This window comes from Nerophis ophidion, linkage group LG03 (assembly GCF_033978795.1).
Source record: "Nerophis ophidion isolate RoL-2023_Sa linkage group LG03, RoL_Noph_v1.0, whole genome shotgun sequence".
Classification (NCBI taxonomy): Eukaryota; Metazoa; Chordata; class Actinopteri; order Syngnathiformes; family Syngnathidae; genus Nerophis; species Nerophis ophidion.
In genome coordinates this window covers 68,262,760-68,270,048 of record NC_084613.1, presented here as the reverse complement: position 1 = coordinate 68,270,048, position 7,289 = coordinate 68,262,760, and the positions used below count along the sequence as shown (strand labels likewise).

At 36.8% G+C, this 7,289-nt stretch overlaps 1 long non-coding RNA gene across 1 annotated transcript; it reads right to left on the bottom strand.

The window, feature by feature from the left end:
* Window positions 1-473: 473 nt before the first annotated feature.
* Window positions 474-6,829, bottom strand: LOC133549964 (uncharacterized). The gene is made up of 4 exons (XR_009806209.1): window positions 4,867-6,829; window positions 4,658-4,707; window positions 4,352-4,465; window positions 474-1,539 (listed from the first exon to the last, which is right to left on the bottom strand). It is a non-coding gene; the product is annotated as an uncharacterized LOC133549964 (long non-coding RNA).
* Between the last annotated feature and the right edge of the window lie 460 nt (window positions 6,830-7,289).

Genomic DNA, 7,289 nt, shown 5'->3' with positions numbered 1-7,289 from the left:
CAAACCTGTTACTGGACAATCTGCTCTACATAAAAAAAAAAAAGAAATCTGCAGATTTTATGGTGGAAAAAACCTTCAGCACAGTTGCAAGAATTGAATTGGAAAATTTACGGTGTTTTTTAAAATGCATTTTTTGTTTTGTCGTTAAATATTTTTACTGCAAAATCTACAGTAGTTTTTACAGATCACTACTGCAAATTGAAAAAAACGGAACTCCTTCTGTTTTTTTATGGTAAAGTTTTGGCGACTGAAATACATGTTTTTTTTTACCATAAAATCTAAGGTAGTTTTTTTACATCAAGTTACGGTAAATGTAAAAAGGGTACAAATTTTAATCTTAAAGTAAAATTCTGCTGCCATTTTTTTTTTTTTTTTGTAAAATCTACAGCAGTGTTTTTAGTGTGCAATAATTGTTACCACTGTTATTTTTGCAGTAAAATTCTGTTGACTGGGTTACAAGTTATTTGTTTTTTTTTTACTGTAAAATCTACAACAGTTTTTACAGCTCATTACTGTAAATTGAAAAACTGTACCACTATTCTTTTTACGGTAAAATGATTTTTACTACAAAATTTAAGTTTGTTATTTTCACAGCACATTACTGGAAATGGAAAAACGACACCACTGTTTTTTTTTACAGTAAAATTCTGGTTACTGATCTACTAGTTAATTACCATAGAATCTATGATCATTCTTAGAGCATTATTCTAAATGTAAAAACAGTAACATTGTTATTTTTACAATAAAATTCTGGTAACTTTACTGCAGTTTTTTAGTAGTGAATTCTAGTTGTTTTTACAGTGCATTATTTATACATTGACAAACGGTACCACTTGTATTTCTACAGTAAAACTCTGACGACTGCACTTTACTATTAGTATTTTATTTTTATTTTTCCCCCCTGCTGATTATGCCCCCGGGGTGGGACCAGACAAGTTTTGCTTCTTCCCACTCATTTTGGACGGTTAATCACTTGAGCAAAATGTGTGCTTGTGAAGTTTTAACATGTTCCAAATAAATAGAATTGAAATTGAGCTGCCAAGTTTTTTAACTTAAAATCTACAGCTGATGTTTTTACGGTGCAATAAAGTTAATGGAAAAACGGTCCACTGTAAATTTTACAGTAAAATTCTGGTGATTGAGCTGCAAGTTTACTGTAAAATTGACTGACTCTTTTCTATAGTGTAACTATTGAACCACCACCCCCTAGTTGTAACTATGAGAATAAAGTCAACATACGGCAAAAAATATTATATATAATAATAATAAATTATTCTAAAATGGTAAATAGAATAAAGTATTTTACGAAAAAGTTTCAAGAATTTTATTTTTTGATGTAGTATTACAAAAAATGCAATAATCTTACGAAAATCCACTCCCACCTCTAAATAGTACTTCCAAAGGTTTTTATGTTTTTCGAAAGTTGATGGACTCAAATTGTTGTTCACGTTTGCACTGCGTCTTGCTCATCCTAACACTTCTTCTCAATTTTGTTTTGAGGTCGACACATCTGACTCCACCTTTGACCAGAGACTTCACCTGTAGAAAGAACACAAAAGGAGGTGAAAGTCTAAAAATGGTTTGGTCAAGCTGACAAAAAAGGGCAAAGTGATTCCAGCTAATGCCACTGCTGCGTCACGGCAGTCAGGCCAGTTTGGGTTTCTGGTCAGTCTCTCAGACTGTGCAGCTGCGCCTGGACCAAATGAATTTCTCTTTTGGCTCTGTGGCGATTGGAACGCTTCAACGTGTGTGAAGGTTTTATGAGTGCATATCCTTATACAGACACAATGAGACTAAAAACTGATTCTACTACTCATGTTGGCTTGGAAGTGTTGTATGTATCTATGCATTTCTTTTTTATGTCATACTTAAAAATAGGGATGTCAATAATAGTCGAATAATCGTGATAAATACTGGCGTGTCCCGATACTACTTTTTCAATTCTGATACAAAACCGATATTGCAGCCATAACTATTGGCCAATAATGATCCGATAGCAGCACAAATACTACATACTTATTTTGATGTGTGTAATATTAAACAAGGCTTGATCAAATAATATTTTTCTGTGATAAAGTGGACTATACAAAAAATATACTAATTCTGCTATAGAGTGACCCGAAGGGCAATGTCGTGATCGATGACTGAATACTATTTTAAATAGTAAGCAATATTTGAGGACATTTTTGACAAAAACTAGTGTGTTTTAGTTGTCAGCGATTATTTGTTATTATAGACTTTACCTAACATCACTGGTACTCTCTGCAGTTGAGTGTACTGTGTAGGCTATTCAAACATAATAATGACTTAATATTATCATATATTATTAATTATTTTATGCCAAAAAAAACAATATACAGCATTAGACTAAAGCCGCAGACTTCAGAGCACAACGTGGCTAAGGACGACTGTATATCACTGTATATACATTTGCAAGCAATATTTATTTGAGGACATTTTAACAAAATGCAGTTGATTTCAGTTATTTGGCTGTTATTATAGACCTCACCTAATAAATATCCGCTCTCTAACATACCTGGTACTCTCTGCGGTTAAGTGCACAAAATGGACTGTTTAGAGAATAATTAAGGCCCCCCCGCAACTCTGACAGGGACAAGCAGTAGAAAAAATGGATATATTGATTAGTTAACTATTGTAAATTATCATAATTTAGGTTAAAAAAAAACATTGAACTTTTATTTTAAAAAATACAAATCCGCAATAGAGCAAAGTGCAGAGCAGAGAGACGACTGTATAATAATTTTAACTGCAACGCAATATTTATTTGAGGAAACTTGAACAAAAAATAATTATTTATTATTACAGACCCGACTTAACAAATGCCCTCTCTCTAACATACTTGGAACTCTCTGCCGTGGAGTGTGCTGTATGAGCTTACCATGAATTGATTAACGTGGACCCCGACTTAAACAATTTGAAAAACTTATTTGAGTGCTACCATTTAGTGGTCAATTGTACGGAATATGTACTGAACTGTGCAATCTACTAATAAAAGTTTCAATCAATCAATCATTCAATCAATCAAAGCTATTGAGAAATAAAGGTTGATTATTAGTAAATTGATACATACAATGCAGATACAAGCTGTACACTGACACCTCTAAGGTATATTCAAGTTTCATTTATTTAGTATTGTGCCTTAAACAATTATTTTCCATAATAAAAATGTTGAAGTTGTGCTCACTTTTGTGAAAAATGAGGCTAAAGTTGCCCATTTTCTCGATTTTTAAAAAATAAATTAACAATGAATTAAAAACAAGATTTTTTTTTTCTAATTTCTTCCTGTATTTTTCTGCATCTTTCTTCCTCTCTCCTCAGCATCACGCCACACACAGACCTCCCACTTCAGGCTGAGTGGAAACACTCGATTTTACAGCACTGATCGCACATATTGACTGCTTTCCAACTGCCACCTCTTGTGAATGCATGATAGTGCTGCAAGAAAATGATAGGGATCTGAGCCAAGGCTGTTGTTGTGGCTTGTGCAGCTCTTTGAGACACTTGATTTAGGGTTATATAAATAAACTTTGATTGATTGATAGAAACATACAGATTTCTGCTTTGTAACAACAAGAAGTACAAAAAAGGAAGCACTCCATCAACAAATCAATATCAAATCCATCCATCCATTTTCTACCGCTTATTCCCCTTTGGGTTTGCGGGGGGCGCTGGCGCCTGTATCAGCTACAATCGGGCGGAAGGCGGGGTACACCCTGGACAAGTCGCCACCTCATCGCAGGGCCAACACAGATAGACAGACAACATTCACACTCACATTCACACACTAGGGCCAATTTAGTGTTGCCAATCAACCTATCCCCAGGTGCATGTCTTTAGAAGTGGGAGGAAGCCGGAGGGAACCCACACAGTCACGGGGAGAACATGCAAACTCCACACAGAAAGATCCCGAGCCTGGATTTGAACCCAGGACTGCAGCAACTTCGTATTGTGAGGCAGACGCACTAACTCCTCTGCCACCGTGAAGCCCAATATCAAATCTGATGTGTTATTTTTCCTTTGCTGCTGAAATCAGTGAGTGTAAAATTTGATGCATTTACTGGCAATCATGAAAAAACAGCAGCAGCTTCTTGTAACGTAAGACAAGCCTTATGTTATCACGGACAGCTTCATCTTGGAAAAATGATCTCCCTAACTGTATTAATGATATTAATTACTTTGACGGATGTGCGTTATATTAATCTGTCTGCCGCTTTGAAATGATATATCACATTTTCACAGCCGACTGCCTTGATCGAGCAAAAAAGGCAGTAAAAGATGGGGGATTTGCATATTAACACACAATCAGTCATCAACAGGAGGCTTGACTTACATGATGTCGGGCATCTTTATGTACTGCCGGGTGATGGGCAGGTGTTTCTGGCGGTTGTTTTTGCAAATGGCATATACCTTTCACGACAAGATGCATGTAATTTGGGCAAAGGCTCTGCAGGGAGAGGAGAGTAGTGGAAATAATTGTCATGCAGCTGCAGAGGAGAGGAAGAGAAGCTCTCAATAGAGCGTGCATGTGACCAAGAAATAAGGCAACAGTACTTCCGGGGGATGCACAGTAGGATACATTATGGTCATCTGTCATTTCTGCCATGCCAAATTGGATTTTGAATTGAAAAGCACTTACTGACCGCAGTAGATGTCTTTGCCTGCAGAGGTGGCGTGGCATCTGTAAAGCTAAGGTTTGCTGTGGTTATGAAGTACATCAATCAATCAATCAATCAATTACTATTTATATAGCCCTAAATCACTAGTGTCTCAAAGGGCTGCACAAACCACAACACAAACCACAACGACATCTTCGGTAGAGCCTACATAAGGGCGACGAAAACTCACACCCAGTGGGACGTCGTTGACGATGATGACTATGAGAAACCTTGGAGAGGACCACATATGCGGTCCATCCTGGGTCCCGACTCTGGACAGCCAGTACTTCATCTATGGCCACCGGACCGGACCCCTTCCACAAGGGAGAGTGGGACATAGGAGAAAAAGAAATTAAACGGCAGATCAACTGTTCTAAAAAGGGAGTCTATTTAAAGGCTAGAGTATACAAATGAGTTTTAAGGTGATACTTAAATGCTTCTACTGAGGTAGCGTCTCGAACTGTTACCGGGAGGCGAACGGTAAACACGAGTAATATGGAGTGGGATCATATCATCCATTTTGGTGCCTTTTTTCATTACATTCGCAAATTAAGCGTCCATTATAGATAATCTTATAGTCTCATTAAGATAATCGAAATAGATAAGAGTTTTCAAATATTGTCTCACCTACAGTGGAACCTTAATTTAGGAACCCCTCAATTTGGAAACTTTTCAATTTACAAACTTTTAGACCAAACAAAATGTGCCTTTGTGTGCGAACGCTTTATTTATTTATTTATTTATTTATTTTCTTCCGGCTGCAAGCAAAAAGCAGGGCGCAACATTTAAGTCACTTGCTGCACGTTGACTAATTTACTAGTCAGTCTCGACACTTCACCTTGTGTGCTTTTTTTCCCTGTGTTTTTTTTGCGTTTCTGACAAGTTTTGTTTTTTTTGTCAAGTAAATATGAGTCTTAAAAACTCGACAGACGAGCGTGAAAAGAAGGAAGGAATCACTGTGTAATAAAAATAAAACATTTTGCGAAGAGTACATTAATGGCGCTCGCAAGTATGGAAGAATTGACGAAGCAAGCTTCGCACTGCGGACTTATATCTAAATACTAAGAGCCCACACACAAACCCGCCGCCCTACTTTCTTCTCTCTCTGTCTCTTTAACTCCTTACCAATGTTAATATTGTTGGATTTTACTTTTTTTAAAATGTATATTATTGTGGCAGTATGGTTGTTAAAGTTCATTTTTTTTGTGATTTCTGATCGTTTGTGAGGGCATCAACATGACTTCTGTGTGTGCGCATGTTGGCAGAGCAGCATATACAGCACTGTTCAGCTTGTTAATAAACGGGAAAGTTGATTATGTTTGTTTGCTATACAGTACAGTACTGTTTAGCACTTCATATTGTGTTTGCATTGTTTCTTATGGAGAATTTGGCTTTACTATACAAACCTTCGTATTTAAGAAACCCGCTCAAGAAAAAATTAAGTTCGTAAAAAACAGAGGTTCCACTGGGATTAATGTGATGAGTAATGCAAAATGTTTCATGTATGAACACACCATACTTGCCAACCCTCCCGGATTTTCCGGGAGACTCCCGAAATTCAGCGCCTCTCTCGAAAACCTCCCGGGACAAATTTTCTCCCGAAAATCTCCAGAAATTCAGGCGGAGCTGGAGGCCACGCCCCCTCCAGCTCCATGCGGACCTGAGTGAGGACTGCCTGTTTTCACATCCGCTTTCCCACAATATAAAAACAGCGTGTCTAGCTCCATTTACATTACAACTGTAGAATGATCAAGGGCGAGTTGTTGGTTTCTTATGTCGGTTTATTGTTAGGCAGTTTCATTAACGTCCTCCAAGCACGGTAACAACACACAACAACTGCAGTCACGTTTTTGTCTACCGTAAAGCAGTTCGTCTGCCGTAAACAGCAATGTTGTGACACTCTTAAACAGGACAATACTGCAATCTACTGTACATACTAGGGAGAGATGGAAGATTCTAGACTCTAGTGCATTTGATGAAAGCACTTTTGTGCATGCCACACAGCAATGCATCATCAGAGAGGGTGTTCAGCATGGTTAGAAAAATAGTGACAGAGAATAGAACAAGTATGGACAATTCAACCCTTAACTCAACAATGAGTAGATGAGTGTTATGTGTATGTGTAAATAAATGAACACTGAAATTCAACAATTTATTATATATATATATATATATGTATATATATATATATACATATATATATATATATATATATAGCTAGAATTCACTGAAAGTCAATTATTTCTTATCTAGGTGTATATAAACTCCTCCCCTCTAAGCCATGCCCCGCCCCCAACCATGCCCCCCCCCCACCCCCTACCTCCCGAAATCGGAGGTCTCGAGGTTGGCAAGTATGGAACACACCGTTGTAAAAAGATGACAGTACTTCCTCTGAAATATTACACCAAGATATTTTAGGGCATTGAAATTGTTTTACACAAAAATATTTTTCACATGCATATACCTTTTGTGAAACATGAAAATAGCACCAAACAAAAAATTAAAAGAAAATGTGATAATAGATTTCTTATTAGTCAAATGATGTATTGTTGTTAAGTATTTGTTTCTTTTCAACAAAATAATTTAATGTCTTTAATACAAAATTTGGACAAA